The sequence below is a fragment of the Bufo bufo genome, chromosome 2 (assembly GCF_905171765.1).
Source record: "Bufo bufo chromosome 2, aBufBuf1.1, whole genome shotgun sequence".
NCBI lineage: Eukaryota > Metazoa > Chordata > Amphibia > Anura > Bufonidae > Bufo > Bufo bufo.
The window spans coordinates 325705900-325722840 of record NC_053390.1 but is presented as its reverse complement, the minus strand read 5'-3'; the positions used below and the strand labels follow the sequence as shown (position 1 = coordinate 325722840).

The 16941-nt window shown below is 44.2% G+C and overlaps 1 protein-coding gene across 2 annotated transcripts in view; it reads left to right on the top strand.

The window, feature by feature from the left end:
* The window catches only part of LOC120989100 (aminopeptidase O (putative)), a 559812-nt gene that overhangs the window by 559 nt on the left and 542312 nt on the right, over positions 1-16941 (top strand). Inside the window, exons 1-2 of one of the 2 annotated variants that reach the window (XM_040416997.1) lie at positions 15093-15263; positions 15405-15454. The gene's annotated coding sequence lies outside the window, so the exon portion shown is untranslated. Of the gene's footprint in view, positions 1-15092; positions 15264-15404; positions 15455-16941 lie in introns of those variants that run through there. The other variant, XM_040416998.1, reaches the window with a different exon arrangement.

The following is a 16941-nucleotide window of genomic DNA, read 5'->3' as shown; positions in this document are numbered from 1 at the left end:
ATAGGGGGCTCAATACCGGGAAAAAAAAGCTTCAGTTTTGTCCCTATTCATTGTCAATGCTCCAAAATGCATTCCGTTCCGTTCTCATACCGGAGAGCAACGGTTTTCTTTCCGTCCTGGGATGACACAATAGAAAACGGATCAGTCACCCATTGAGTTTCAATGGTGTTCAAGACGGATCCGTTCATACAACCGGATCCGTCCATAACGGATGCAGACGGTTGTATTATCAGTAACGGAAGCGTTTTTGCTGAACCCTGCCGGATCCATCAAAAACGCTAGTCTGAAAGTAGCCTTTGATTGGCAGTTATTTCTAGATCCACCCTTCTGAGAACACCCACAGGATGGTAGGCCCCCAGCTAAAATAATGCCTCCCGTAGTGTAGCTTTTTTTTAAAAAATGTATTGCCCCCAGCTTTAATAATACCCCCATGTAGGCCCCCAGGTAAAATAATGTCCCCCATAGTGTAGGATTTTGTGTTAATGCCTCCAGCTTTAATAATATCCCCATGTAGGCCCCCAGGTAAAATAATGTCCCCCATAGTGTAGGATTTTGTGTTAATGCCTCCAGCTTTAATAATATCCCCATGTAGGCCCCCAGGTAAAATAATGTCCCCCATAGTGTAGGATTTTGTGTTAATGCCTCCAGCTTTAATAATACCCCCATGTAGGCCCCCAGGTAAAATAATGTCCCCCATAGTGTAGGATTTTGTGTTAATGCCTCCAGCTTTAATAATGCCCCCAGCTAAAATAATGTCTCCCATAGTGTAGCCATTCCATTTTACTGCCCCCAGCTTTATTAATGCCTCCATTTAGGCCGTTAGCTAAAATAATGAACTCCATAGTGTGCCTTCCCCCCCCCCCCCCCATTGTGTAACTAATGCCCCCATAGTGGCCCCCAGCAGTTTTTTAAGTTGATTTGACAAAAAAAAAAAAAACTCATCCACCTGATCACGCTGCCTCAGTCTCTCCTCTCTTCATTGAGCAGGACCTGCCGAAGGACCTGGAATGTGCGTGATAACTAGGGATGAATGAATTGACTTCGGATGAAACATCCGAAGTCTATTCGCGTAAAACTTAGTTTCAATACTTTACGGAGCTCCGTACAGTATTAGAATGTATTGGCTCCGATGAGACGAAGTTATTACTTAGCGAAGTCTCGCGAGACTTCGCATAATAACTTCAGAAATCAATTTCTACGGTAAAAAAACATTTCCCGAACTCGGGTTCGGTTCCAAGTGGTACCTTGAGCCAATACATTCTAATGCTTGCTCGCTCTTTACAGTATTGAAACAAAGTTTTATGCGTATCGACTTCGGATGTTTCATCCGAAGTCGATTCGCTCATCCCTAGTGATAACGTCATCGTGCTCTCCCACGTGACTACGTCATCAAGCACATAGCAGGTCCTTCGGCAGGTCCTGCTTAACCACCTCCGGACCGCTGTACGCACAGACGCGTCCTGGAGGTGGTTGATTCATTCCTCCTGGACGCATATACGCGTCCTCTCGCGAGACGCGAGATTTCCTGTGAACGCGCGCACACAGGCGCGCGCGCTCACAGGAACGGAAGGTAAGAGAGTTGATCTCCAGCCTGCCAGCGGCGATCGTTCGCTGGCAGGCTGGAGATGTGTTTTTTTTAACCCCTAACAGGTATATTAGACGCTGTTTTGATAACAGCGTCTAATATACCTGCTACCTGGTCCTCTGGTGGTCCCATTTGTTTGGATCGACCACCAGAGGACACAGGTAGCTCAGTAAAGTCCCACCAAGCACCACTACACTACACCCCCCCCCCGTCACTTATTAACCCCTTATTAGCCCCTGATCACCCCTGATCACCCCATATAGACTCCCTGATCACCCCCCTGTCATTGATTACCCCCCTGTCATTGATCAACCCCCTGTAAAGCTCCATTCAGATGTCCGCATGATTTTTACGGATCCACTGATAGATGGATCGGATCCGCAAAACGCATCCGGACGTCTGAATGAAGCCTTACAGGGGCATGATCAATGACTGTGGTTATCACCCCATATAGACTCCCTGATCACCCCCCTGTCATTGATCACCCCCCTGTCATTGATTACCCCCCTGTAAAGCTCCATTCAGACGTCCGCATGATTTTTACGGATCCACTGATAGATGGATCGGATCCGCAAAACGCATCCGGACGTCTGAATGAAGCCTTACAGGGGCATGATCAATGACTGTGGTGATCACCCCATATAGACTCCCTGATCACCCCCCTGTAAAGCTCCATTCAGATGTCCGCATGATTTTTACGGATCCACTGATAGATGGATCGGATCCGCAAAACGCATCCGGACGTCTGAATGAAGCCTTACAGGGGCATGATCAATGACTGTGGTGATCACCCCATATAGACTCCCTGATCACCCCCCTGTCATTGATTACCCCCCTGTCATTGATCACCCCCCTGTAAAGCTCCATTCAGATGTCCGCATGATTTTTACGGATCCACTGATAGATGGATCGGATCCGCAAAACGCATCCGGACGTCTGAATGAAGCCTTACAGGGGCATGATCAATGACTGTGGTGATCACCCCATATAGACTCCCTGATCACCCCCCTGTCATTGATTACCCCCCTGTCATTGATCACCCCCCTGTAAAGCTCCATTCAGACGTCCGCATGATTTTTACGGATCCACTGATAGATGGATCGGATCCGCAAAACGCATCCGGACGTCTGAATGAAGCCTTACACGGGCGTGATCAATGACTGTGGTTATCACCCCATATAGACTCCCTGATCACCCCCCTGTCATTGATCACCCCCCCTGTCATTGATCACCCCCCCTGTCATTGATCACCCCCCCTGTCATTGATCACCCCCCCTGTCATTGATCACCCCCCTGTCATTGATCACCCCCCTGTAAGGCTCCATTCAGACATTTTTTTGGCCCAAGTTAGCGGAATTATTATTTTTTTTTCTTACAAAGTCACATATTCCACTAACTTGTGACAAAAAATAAAATTTGACATGAACTCACCATACCCCTCACGGAATCCAAATGCGTAAAATTTTTTAGACATTTATATTCCAGACTTCTTCTCACGCTTTAGGGCCCCTAGAATGCCAGGGCAGTATAAATACCCCACATGTGACCCCATTTCGGAAAGAAGACACCCCCAGGTATTCAGTGAGGGGCATATTGAGTCCATGAAAGATTGAAATTTTTGTCCCAAGTTAGCGGAACGGGAGACTTTGTGAGAAAAAAATAAAAAATATCAATTTCCGCTAACTTGTGCCAAAAAAAAAAAATTTCTATGAACTCGCCATGCCCCTCATTGAATACCTTGGGGTGTCTTCTTTCCAAAATGGGGTCACATGTGGGGTATTTATACTGCCCTGGCATTCTAGGGGCCCCAAAGCGTGAGAAGAAGTCTGGTATCCAAATGTCTAAAAATGCCCTCCTAAAAGGAATTTGGGCCCCTTTGCGCATCTAGGCTGCAAAAAAGTGTCACACATCTGGTATCGCCGTACTCAGGAGAAGTTGGGGAATGTGTTTTGGGGTGTCATTTTACATATACCCATGCTGGGTGAGATAAATATCTTGGTCAAATGCCAACTTTGTATAAAAAAATGGGAAAAGTTGTCTTTTGCCAAGATATTTCTCTCACCCAGCATGGGTATATGTAAAAAGACACCCCAAAACACATTCCCCAACTTCTCCCGAGTACGGAGATACCAGATGTGTGACACTTTTTTGCAGCCTAGGTGGGCAAAGGGGCCCATATTCCAAAGAGCACCTTTCTGATTTCACTGGTCATTTACCTACTTACCACACATTAGGGCCCCTGGAAAATGCCAGGGCAGTATAACTACCCCACAAGTGACCCCATTTTGGAAAGAAGACACCCCAAGGTATTCCGTGAGGGGCATGGCGAGTTCCTAGAATTTTTTATTTTTTGTCACAAGTTAGTGGAAAATGATGATTTTTTTTTTTTTTTTTTTTTCATACAAAGTCTCATATTCCACTAACTTGTGACAAAAAATAAAAACTTCCATGAACTCACTATGCCCATCAGCGAATACCTTGGGGTCTATTCTTTCCAAAATGGGGTCACTTGTGGGGTAGGTATAATGCCCTGGTATTTTAGGGGCCCAAATGTGTGGTAAGGAGTTTGAAATCAAATTCTGTAAAAAATGACGAGTGAAATCCGAAAGGTGCTCTTTGGAATATGGGCCCCTTTGCCCACCTAGGCTGCAAAAAAGTGTCACACATCTGGTATCTCCGTACTCAGGAGAAGGTGGGGAATGTGTTTTGGGGTGTCATTTTACATATACCCATGCTGGGTGAGAGAAATATCTTGGTCAAATGCCAACTTTGTATAAAAAAATGGGAAAAGTTGTCTTTTGCCAAGATATTTCTCTCACCCAGCATGGGTATATGTAAAAAGACACCCCAAAACACATTCCCCAACTTCTCCCGAGTACGGAGATACCAGATGTGTGACACTTTTTTGCAGCCTAGGTGGGCAAAGGGGCCCATATTCCAAAGAGCACCTTTCGGATTTCACTGGTCATTTACCTACTTACCACACATTAGGGCCCCTGGAAAATGCCAGGGCAGTATAACTACCCCACAAGTGACCCCATTTTGGAAAGAAGACACCCCAAGGTATTCCGTGAGGGGCATGGCGAGTTCCTAGAATTTTTTATTTTTTGTCACAAGTTAGTGGAAAATGATGATTTTTTTTTTTTTTTTTTTTTTTCATACAAAGTCTCATATTCCACTAACTTGTGACAAAAAATAAAAACTTCCATGAACTCACTATGCCCATCAGCGAATACCTTGGGGTCTCTTCTTTCCAAAATGGGGTCACTTGTGGGGTAGTTATACTGCCCTGGCATTCTAGGGGCCCAAATGTGTGGTAAGGAGTTTGAAATCAAATTCTGTAAAAAATGACGAGTGAAATCCGAAAGGTGCTCTTTGGAATATGGGCCCCTTTGCCCACCTAGGCTGCAAAAAAGTGTCACACATCTGGTATCTCCGTATTCAGGAGAAGTTGGGGAATGTGTTTTGGGGTGTCATTTTACATATACCCATGCTGGGTGAGAGAAATATCTTGGCAAAAGACAACTTTTCCCATTTTTTTATACAAAGTTGGCATTTGACCAAGATATTTATCTCACCCAGCATGGGTATATGTAAAATGACACCCCAAAACACATTCCCCAACTTCTACTGAATACGGAGATACCAGATGTGTGACACTTTTTTGCAGCCTAGGTGGGCAAAGGGGCCCACATTCCAAAGAGCACCTTTCGGATTTCACTGGTCAGTTTTTACAGAATTTGATTTCAAACTCCTTACCACACATTTGGGCCCCTAGAATGCCAGGGCAGTATAACTACCCCACAAGTGACCCCATTTTGGAAAGAAGAGACCCCAAGGTATTTCGTGATGGGCATAGTGAGTTCATGGAAGTTTTTATTTTTTGTCACAAGTTAGTGGAATATGAGACTTTGTAAGAAAAAAAAAATAAAAATAAAAAATCATCATTTTCCGCTAACTTGTGACAAAAAATAAAAAGTTCTATGAACTCACTATGCCCATCAGCGAATACCTTAGGGTGTGTACTTTCCGAAATGGGGTCATTTGTGGGGTGTTTGTACTGTCTGGGCATTGTAGAACCTCAGGAAACATGACAGGTGCTCAGAAAGTCAGAGCTGCTTCAAAAAGCGGAAATTCACATTTTTGTACCATAGTTTGTAAACGCTATAACTTTTACCCAAACCATTTTTTTTTTACCCAAACATTTTTTTTTTATCAAAGACATGTAGAACAATAAATTTAGAGCAAAATTTATATATGGATGTCATTTTTTTTGCAAAATTTTACAACTGAAAGTGAAAAATGTCATTTTTTTGCAAAAAAAATCGTTAAATTTCGATTAATAACAAAAAAAGTAAAAATGTCAGCAGCAATGAAATACCACCAAATGAAAGCTCTATTAGTGAGAAGAAAAGGAGGTAAAATTCATTTGGGTGGTAAGTTGCATGACCGAGCAATAAATGGTGAAAGTAGTGTAGGTCAGAAGTGTAAAAAGTGGCCTGGTCTTTCAGGGTGTTTAAGCACTGGGGGCTGAGGTGGTTAAGGAAGAGAGGAGAGACTGCTGCAGTGCGATCAGGTGGATGAGGTGAGTTTTTTTTTTTTAACCCCTAAATGGCCATATTGTTAAAGTGTACACGTTTTTAACCGCCGTCAGACGGGTGCACTCTTGTCTAAACGGCTATTAAAAACGGTCCCATTGATTTTGATGGGGTCCGTCTGGCTGTGGAGATGGCCAAAAATAGGACATGTCATATTTTTGGACGGACGCTATTCACTGACTGTTAAAAGAACGGCCACGTGAATAGCCCCATAGACTTTCATTGGTGCTAAAAATGACTGTTTTACGGCCGTTAGTTAAATGGCCGTCACTGTATTGTGCATGTAGCCTAAAAGGCACGTAAATAATGCAGTGCATTTTTAAAAAGGTTTTCCAAGACTTTATAACTGATGACCCATCCTCTGGATAGGTAATCAGCATCTGATCAGTGGGGGTCCGACACTGGTCCCGACCCGACACCCCTGCCGAACAGCTGTTTGAGAAGGCACCAGCGCTTCTCAGCACTGCGGCCTTCTCTCTGCTCACCAAGCACAGCACTGCACGTTGTATAGAGGCTGTGCTTGGTATCGCTCTCAGCTCCATTCACTTCCATGGGGCTGAGCTCACCTAAGCTCCGTGACCGATGGAGGTGACGTCACTGGCCTAGGGAAACCTGAGAGAAGACTGTGAGTGTCTGGGCCTTCTCAAACAGCCGATTGGCAGGGATCCTGGGTTTCGGACCCCCACCGATCAGATACTGATGACCTATCCTGAGTCTTGGAAAACCCCTTTAATGGTGTTTTTATACACTGCTCAAAAAAATAAAGGGAACAGTTAAACAAAACAATGTAACTCCAAGTCAATCACACTTCTGTGAAATCAAACTGTCCACTTAGGAAGCAACACTGAGTGACAATCAATTTCACATGCTGTTGTGCAAATGGGATAGACAACAGGTGGAAATTATAGGCAATTAGCAAGACACCCCCAATAAAGGAGTGGTTCTGCAGGTGGTGACCACAGACCACTTCTCAGTTCCTATGCTTCCTGGCTGATGTTTTGGTCACTTTTGAATGCTGGCGGTGCTTTCACTCTAGTGGTAGCATGAGACGGAGTCTACAACCCACACAAGTGGCTCAGGTAGTGCAGCTTATCCAGGATGGCACATCAATGCGAGCTGTGGCAAGAAGGTTTGCTGTGTCTGTCAGCGTAGGGTCCAGAGCATGGAGGCGCTACCAGGAGACAGGCCAGTACATCAGGAGACGTGGAGGAGGCCGTAGGAGGGCAACAACCCAGCAGCAGGACCGCTACCTCCGCCTTTGTGCAAGGAGGAACAGGGGGAGCACTGCCAGAGCCCTGCAAAATGACCTCCAGCAGGCCACAAATGTGCATGTGTTTGATCAAACGGTCAGAAACAGACTCCATGAGGGTGATGTGGGGGTTGTGCTTACAGCCCAACACCGTGCAGGACGTTTGGCATTTGCCAGAGAACACCAAGATTGGCAAATTCGCCACTGGCGCCCTGTGCTCTTCACAGATGAAAGCAGGTTCACACTGAGCACATGTGACAGAGTCTTGAGACGCCGTGGAGAACATTCTGCTGCCTGCAACATCCTCCAGCATGACCGGTTTGGCATTGGGTCAGTAATGGTGTGGGGTGGGATTTCTTTGGAGGGCTGCTATTAGATGAGATCCTCAGACCCCTTGTGAGACCATATGCTGGTGCGGTTGGCCCTGGGTTCCTCCTAATGCAAGACAATGCTAGACCTCATGTGGCTGGAGTGTGTCAGCAGTTCCTGCAAGACGAAGGCATTGATGCTATGGACTGGCCCGCCCGTTCCCCAGACCTGAATCCAATTGAGCACATCTGGGACATCATGTCTCGCTCTATCCACCAACGTCACGTTGCACCACAGACTGTCCAGGAGTTGGCAGATGCTTTAGTCCAGGTCTGGGAGGAGATCCCTCAGGAGACCGTCCGCCACCTCATCAGGAGCATGCACAGGCGTTGTAGGGAGGTCATACAGGCACGTGGAGGCCACACACACTACTGAGCCTCATTTTGACTTGTTTTAAGGACATTACATCAAAGTTGGATCAGCCTGTAGTGTGTTTTTCCACTTTAATTTTGAGTGTGACTCCAAATCCAGACCTCGATGGGTTGAAAAATTTGATTTCCATTTTTTTTATTTTTGTGTGATTTTGTTGTCAGCACATTCAACTATGTAAGGGCTCTTTCACACCTGCGTTCTTTTCTTCCGGCATAGAGTTCCGTCGTCGGGGCTCTATGCCGGAAGAATCCTGATCAGTTTTATCCTAATGCATTCTGAATGGAGTGAAATCCGTTCAGGATGTCTTCAGTTCCGGAACGGAACTTTTTTGGCTGGAGAAAATACTGCAGCATGCTGCGCTTTTTGCTCCGGCCAAAAATCCTGAAGACTTGCCGCAAGGCCGGATCCGGAATTAATGCCCATTAAAAGGCATTGATCCGGATCCGGCCTTAAGCTAAACGTCGTTTCGGCGCATTGCCGGATCCGATGTTTAGCTTTTTCTGAATGGTTACCATGGCTGCCGGGACGCTAAAGTCCTGTTTGCCATGGTAAAGTGTAGTGGGGAGCGGGGGAGCAGTATACTTACCGTCCGTGCGGCTCCCCGGGCGCTCCAGAGTGACGTCAGGGCGCCCCAAGCGCATGGATCACGTCATCCATGCGCATGGGGCGCTCTGACGTAATTCTGGAGCGCTCCGGGAGCCGCACGGACTGTAAGTATACTGCTCCCCCGCTCCCCACTACTACTATGGCAGCCAGGACTTTAATAGCGTCCTGGGTGCCATAGTAACACTGAAAGCATTTTGAAGACGGATCCGTCTTCAAATGCTTTCAGTACACTTGCGTTTTTCCGGATCCGGGGTGTAATTCCGGCAAGTGGAGTACACGCCGGATCCGGACAACGCAAGTGTGAAAGAGGCCTAAAGAACAAAGTATTTCAGAAGAATATTTAATTAATTCAGATCTAGGATGTGTTATTTTTGTGTTCCCTTTATTTATTTGAACAGTGTATTTGTTTTGCTGTTTTTGCTGTTTTATAGAGAAGCCTAGAAAGATAAACTACTGAAAAAAAACACGATCACTTGGGCATGCTGCATTTTGATAAAAATGCCACAAAATAAAGTGCTGTGTAAACCATCATTCACACGTCCATGGAAAATGGTTAATGTTTTATTCGTGAAGATGTGTGTGAGGGCTCCATCACAGACCAAACTAGCGCCTGACTACATATGTACATTAAAATCAGTGGGTATGTGTGCTGTCTGTGGAGAATAGCGCACATCCGTCATTCACGGACATGTGAATATGCCGTAAGTAAATGGGACTGCAGCATTTTTTTTAAACAAAATTTGTGCAGAAAAGATCACTAAAGTCTCGCCCACACGGTAGGTTCACACACAGGATTTTTTGCAGATCTTTCTGCTACTGTAAATCAGTTCTGTTCGTCTGGGCTTGTGTCACTGGAAAGCGTTCTGATTACTTCAAGCCACCTTCAAATAAAGAAATTTTCTCCAACAAATCTGCTGCACATAAAAACATCCATAGGATACTGCCACCCGTGACTGGTATGCTGCAGATTTTCTCCAGTGGAAGGGCTCATGCACAAGACAGTGTTTTTTGTTTACATCCGATCAGTATTTTTTGCGGGTCAGATGAGGGCCCATTCACGCCAATGAGACCGCAAAATATGTGGACAGCACACGTGTACTGTACACATCTCTATATCTTCTATGGCACCCGCAAAAAGATAGAACGTGTCCTGTTCTTGTCCGATTCTCGTACAAGGATAGGACAGTTCTACAGAGGGCAGGACTTTCCGGAAAATGTGAAATGCACACGGCCAGCATCCGTGTTCAGCGGATGCGTAATTTGCCGACCACAAAAACATCAATGGCTGTGTGCGGAAAGTCCACAGCGCTTATAGTGATGCAGATTTTCTACATCAAATTATGTGATCAATGGCTGTACCCTCTGGCTGTCCAATGCAAATAAGAAGTAAAACTATCAGGATCATTCTGGGGTAAAACCTCAGTTTTAATAAATAAACATTTAGAAAAAGCCTTGCTTAATTTTGTATCCTATGTATTGTTTTGCTAACAAAACTATATACTTAAGGCTTTTTTAAGTGATGGATAGGCCACCACTAGCTGATCCATGTGGTGCCGGTACCCACACCTTCACTGATCAGCAGTTTGGGTGTATCCTGGGGATAGATCTTCACTTAAAGGGGTTGTGCAATGGCATAATACTGATGATCTATCCTCAGGATAAGTCATCAATATCCAATCAGCAGGGGCCCAGCTCCCGACACTCCAACGATCATCTGTTTGAAGAGAACACAAGCCACATGTCGACTAGGGTTGTAGCGGGTTTCGAATTATTGATACTCAATCGATACTTTTGTACCGGTATCGATTCGATATCGGGATTTGCCTTTTTTCGATACTAGGCTTCGATATTGCACAGTCTAGTATCAGAAAATATGGAGCACACTGCTCTCAGCGTTCTTCATGTTTCCTCAGCAGCACAGGGGAGAAGCAGGGATTAAAAGATCCCAGGTTCTAGCCCCTAAGGGGGAAAATAGTTATTAACCTCTTGGGGACATAGCCCTGATGTCCTGGTACTTACCTGTACGCCCTGTGTATTTCCGATCACCGCCGCCTGCTGAAATCAATCCGCAGGCACCCTGGGTCAATGTGATGTAAGGTCCTGTGACCCCCGACCCGTATCGGCGATCGCTGCGGATTAACCCCTTCTATGCCGCTGACTGCGGCATAGAAGGGGTTTGTGTTTGAGAGATCGAATTGAATCCCCGCACTGCTGTGGCGGGGACTCGATGTCTCAGAAGGCAGCCCGATGCCGTGCAGAGGCTGCCCAATGCCTTGCATGGCATCGGGACCTGCCTTCTACGGGAGCTGAGGAGATCCAGCCTCAGGCTGGGTCTCCTAGGCAACCTGTTTGTGAACTACTCACTGTAGTACACAAACAGGCAATGCATTACAATACAAATGCATTGTAATGCGTTGCAGAGGGGATCAAACCCCCAAAAGTGAACATCAGAAATAAAGTAAAGAAAAAAAAAAGTAAAAATGCCCCTTTCCCCTTATTTTATAATAAACTGAAAAAAAACCCCACACATATTAGGTATCGCTGTGTCCGTAATGACCGGCTCTATAAATATATCACATGATCTACCCTGTCCGATAAATACCATAAAAAAATAAAAACTGTGTAAAAAAAAAAAAGCCATTTTTTGTCACCTTACATCACAAAAAGTTTAATAGCAAGCGATCAAAAAGTCATATGCACCACAAAATAGTACCAATCAAACCGTCATCTCAACTCGAAAAAAATGAGCCCCTACACAATCGCCAAAAAAATAAAAAACTACGGCTTTCAGAATGTGGAGACACTAAAAAAATCATTTTTTTCTTCAAAAATGCTTTATGTAAAACTGAAACAAACAACCAAAAAAAGTCATATTTGGTATTGTCGCGTCCGTGACAACCTGCTCTATAAAAATACCACATAATCTAACCTGTCAGATAAATGTTGTAAATAACAAAAAATAAAAACGGTGCCAAAACAGCTATTTCTTGTTACCTTGCCTCACAAAAAGTGTAATATAGAGCAACCAAAAATCATATGTACCCTAAAATAGTACCAACAAAACTGCCACCTTATCCCGTAGTTTCCAAAATGTGGTGCATCAGGGGGGCTTCAAATGGGACATGGTGTCAAAAAACAAGTCCAGCAAAATCTGCCTTCCATAAACCGTATGGCTTTCCTTTCCTTCTGCGCCCTGCCGTGTGCCCGTACAGCGGTTTACGACCACATATGGGGTGTTTCTGTAAACTACAGAATCAGGGCCATAAATATTGAGTTTTGTTTGGCTGTTAACCCTTGCTTTGTAACTGGAAAAAATAGATTCAAATGGAAAACCTGCCAAAAATGTTATCTCTATTTTTACATTCATTCTTGTGGAACACCTAAAGGGTTAACAAAGTTTGTAAAATCAGTTTTGAATACCTTGAGGGGTGTAGTTTCTAAAATGGGGTAATTTTGGGGTGGTTTCTATTATGTAAGCCTCACAAAGTGACTTCAGACGTGAACTGGTCCTGAAAAAGTGGGTTTTAGAAATTTTCTGAAAAATTTCAAGATTTGCTTTTAAACTTCTAAGCCATGTAACGTCCCCAAAAAATAAAATGGCATTCACAAAATGATCCAAACATGAAGTAGACATATGGGTAATGTAAAGTAATAACTATTTTTGGAGGTATTCCTATCTATTATAAAAGTAGAGAAATTGGAAATTTGCAATTTTTTTTTTTTATAAATAATTTTATTTTTTTTGACTCAATTTTACCACTGTCATGAAGTACAATATGTGATGAGAAAACAATCTCTGAACGGCCTAGATAAGTAAAAGCGTTTTAAAGTTTTCACCGCATAAAGTGACATGTCAGATTTGCAAAAAATGGCCTGGTCCTTAAAGGGACACTGACAGGCCCAATAAGCATATTTAGGTATATATATATATATATATATATATGACAGTACAGGTCTTATAAAGTGTATTAAAATCATCTAAGTATCCCCCCTGTCCACCTTATAAATACAGTAAACTTAAGTTTTGTAACCTGCTTGAATCGTCTTCAATCTGCCCAAGGGGCGGCGTTTCATCTCCACTTGCGCCCAGCCAGCCTCGCCCCAACTGCCGTTTTGAAGCGCCGCCCAGCTCATCAATATTCACTTTGCTGGGCGGCTTCTGCTGTCCCCGCTCTGAAGCGCTGCGCTGAACAGTGCCCGGCGCATGCTGCAGAGGCTGAAGTGGCCTCTAAGATGCAGACTGTACGCAGGCGCAATGTGATCCCGGCCAGTGAGGGTGCTAGGCGCATGCGCTGAAGATGAGACGGAGGCCGATGCCCATAGGATTGTATTGGGCATGCGCCGGATCTTGTGAAGTCGGGGACAGTAGTAGCCGCCCAGCGAAGTGAATATTGATGAGCTGGGCGGCGCTTCAATACGGCAGTTGTGGCGAGGCTGGCTGGGCGCAAGTGGAGATGAAACGCTGCCCCTTGGGCAGATTGAAGACGATTCAAGCAGGTTATAAAACTTCAGTTTACTGTATTTATAAGGTGGACAGGGGGGGATACTTTGATTTTAATACACTTTATAAGACCTGTACTGTCATATATATACCTAAATATGCTTATTGGGCCTGTCAGTGTCCCTCTAAGGTGAAAAATGGCCTGGTCCTTAAGGGGCTAAATAAAAAGTAAAAAAAAACAACTAAATATTTAGTATAAATCACCCCCTTTCCCAATGTTACATATAAAATATATAAACAATAAATAAATAAACATATTACACGTGTGAACTAGTAAAATATAAAAAATATCTCCTATGTGGTGAACGCCGTAACAGAAAAAAAAAAACGTGCGATTCGCCATTTTTAGTCACCTTGTCCTCCCAAAAAATAAGATCGGACTGTTCGATTATCGGCCGGACGTTCCATAAAATGCAGAATGCACGCGTTTTTTTTTGGTGTTTTATTTTTTTCACGTGGTATCGAATGGTATCGAGTATCGCAATACTTTTTTATGGTATCGAAATCGAATCAAAATTTTGGTATCGCAACAACCTTGATGTCGACAGCAAGCAGGTGTAATTTCAGCTTCTCTGTACCCATTCAGTTCAATGGGAAGGAGTAGACAGAGTATAACTGCGCCTTCCCATTGAAGTGAATGTGGATGGCTTAGTTATAATTACACTGCTCGCCACTGCAATGTCGACAGTGAGCAGGTAAGCAATGAAGAGAAGGCAGCGCTCGTCCAAGCACTGTGTTCTCTTCAAACAGCTGAACGGTGGGGGTGCTAGGAGTCAGACCCCCGCTGATCCGATATTGATGACCTGTCCTGAAGATAGGTCATCAGTATGGGAAACTGCCCAACCCCTTTAAGGCTGGACAAAGTTTGCAAAGGGTGGACCTGTAAATAGAAACATAAAATGTAGTCAAGCTAAAATTGACTCTGATGACACATGTCATAGTGTTATCTCAGTTATCGTGTGACAAAAGCCATTGAAATCCGTTAAAAAGTCAGTTAACATTTTTTTGCCGTTCTTTACTCAAAGTGTTAACTATCAAGTTTAGCTTGGCTACATCTGTACTTACCTGCTCCCCAACGCTTGGTTTCCGGCTCCCAGGCTGTCTGCATGTGTTCCCTGGCGGCACGTCACTGCTGGGTCACTTGCCACTTGGGGACACATCACCATTCAGGCCAGTCATTGGCTGCAGCAGTGCACCCAGAGGATGTTGACAGATGGAGATTGGAAGTGCAATGCAGACAGCCCACAGCATGTAAGCATGTTTCTCCTTGCAGGACCTACTGGCTGGGAGTGGAATTAAAAAACTAAAAAACATATAAAATAGAACATGTCCTATTCTTGTCCGCAATTGCGGACAAGAATAGGCATTTTCTATTAAGTGCTGGCGATGTGCGGTCCGCAAAATGCGGAACGCACATTGCCGGTGTCCGTATTTTTCAGATCTGTGGATCCGCAAAACACACACGGATGTATGAATGGACCCTAAGGGTATATTTACACATTACTGTTTGGGTCAGGTTTTGGGACACAAAAGGAGATAAAGTACGAAGGGCAAACATTACTTCTCCTCTTTTAGAATCCACTTCCGGTTGCAAAAACTGAATGCAAAACCTAAACGTGTAAATATACCCAAACAGCAGTTCAGAGATGCACTTTACAGAAGCTACACTGAAAATAATAACCTGTAGTCTGAAGGTGACTCATTTGGAGAATTTACTCCAGGGCTATTGCTGTAAAAGTTGCAAATTTTGGCCAAACCCAGATTTAAGAGGTCTGCGTCTCTTAATAAATGTGGCATCTTTTATACCAGAATACCTTGGATTAAGACCAGCATATGAAAACATCAGTCTTAATAAATTCCCTCCATTGACTTCTGGGAAGAGGGTTGTGTACATGCTTACTGTCGTATGGAGAGGTCACTGTGCAGGGAAGGGGAGGAGATAAGCTGTGACCATCACCTATTATGATCCTCTACTATTTACAGGTGTGTCCTTCCTTACCTTTCCTCAATATATGCTGAGATGAGTAGTCTGAGGTGACCAACTTTGGGGAAAAAAAAGCTTTTGTGTTAATCCGTCAGACATTGTAAATAACGCAAAGTTTTTTTGTTTTGTTTTCCCCACAGCTGGTCATCTTGCAACATTCATCTTGGAATATTTTGAGCCTTGCGGAAAGGTAAGGAAAGACATCTGTGTAGACTGTGGGGATTCGCTCTGGTAGTTGGGATAAGCGGGTGCAGTACAGAGGCAAAGTACAAGTTCGTAATTCAAATGTCCGTGTTTATTCACACATAAGGTCAAACAAAAACACTCTTTGCAAGGTTGGTGTCTGTACACACCGAGTAGACAGTTTGTGCATAAAAAAAAAGTCACCTTGTCGGCGGTTCTGCCTCCAGCAGTCCAAATGCAGGCTTTAGGTGGCCTGCACTCCCAACACACAGGTCTCAGCTTTCCAGCCCAGCACAGAGCTCAGTTCTCACACCAGAGATTGCCAGAGCTCCTCTCTCAGAGAGAGGTAATCACTTCCAGCTGACACTGCCGGCTGGGTTTTTTATAGGGCAGTCAAGACCCGACCTGGAACGGGGGGAGTAGTTACCCACCCAGCACTTTGCCTACTCCCAGTAAGAGACGCCCCGGATCAGCTATACAGCAATACTAAAATATTAAAGTGTCAATCAGCATTAGCTGCCGCTGCCACCTGAAAATACCGGCTATTACTTTACGGAGGCCAGGTGACACATACCTTCCGTCAACGTCAGACCCTTGCGCCTTCCTACAATACAAAGTAGGTCATAACTTTCATTGTAGCCCTGCCTATGTTGATGATCAAATTACTATTGAATAGTGATCTCTACAGGGCAGGAAATATCACCCACTTAAGTGGCTCAGTGGCCAAGTGAAAATTGCAATATTTCAGATTTTTTTTAAAATATAGATATTCACATGAAGAATTAGAAATTAGCATAAAAAACAACAACAACCTTGTTTAAACAATAGGTCATTTTCTGATGATACATTACCTTTATAGTGAAAACTGTCACGTGAATTCTGCTGCTTCATCTGAGGAAGATTTGCTAGAGGGAGACATGTTGCTCTGTACAGATTTTCTGGGTGCTGATGCCGGCCCTCAATATAGGTTAATATGATTTTTGGAGCAGAATTTCAGAGTAAGGGCTCATGCACACAAATGTATTTTTGGTCCACAACTGATCCACATTTTTTGCGGGTCGGATGTGGACCCTTTCACACACAGCACACGGTATGTTGTCCGCATCCATATGTCCGTTCCATGGCCCCGTAAAAAAAATAGAACATGTCCTATTTTTGTCTGTTTTATGGACAAGAATAGGACATTTCTATAGTGGGCAGGACGTTCCTTTCTGCAAAATGCAGAACACATACGGCCAGTATCCATGTTTTGCGGACCGCTCCTGCTAAACGAGCAGTGTCCATAATGGAAAATTATGCTCACACACAGAGTGTGATTTTCACACAGGACAAGCTCATCTGAAAGAGGCCTAAGGAACCTTAGGAATAAAGGAAAGCATTGTTTGCAGAACTACTTTGTCCTAGAAAAAAGCCCATCAGGTTTTTCCACATGCAAAACGCGGATAATGGCCGTGTGCGTTCCACATTTTGCAGATTGGAAGGTCCTGAAACTGG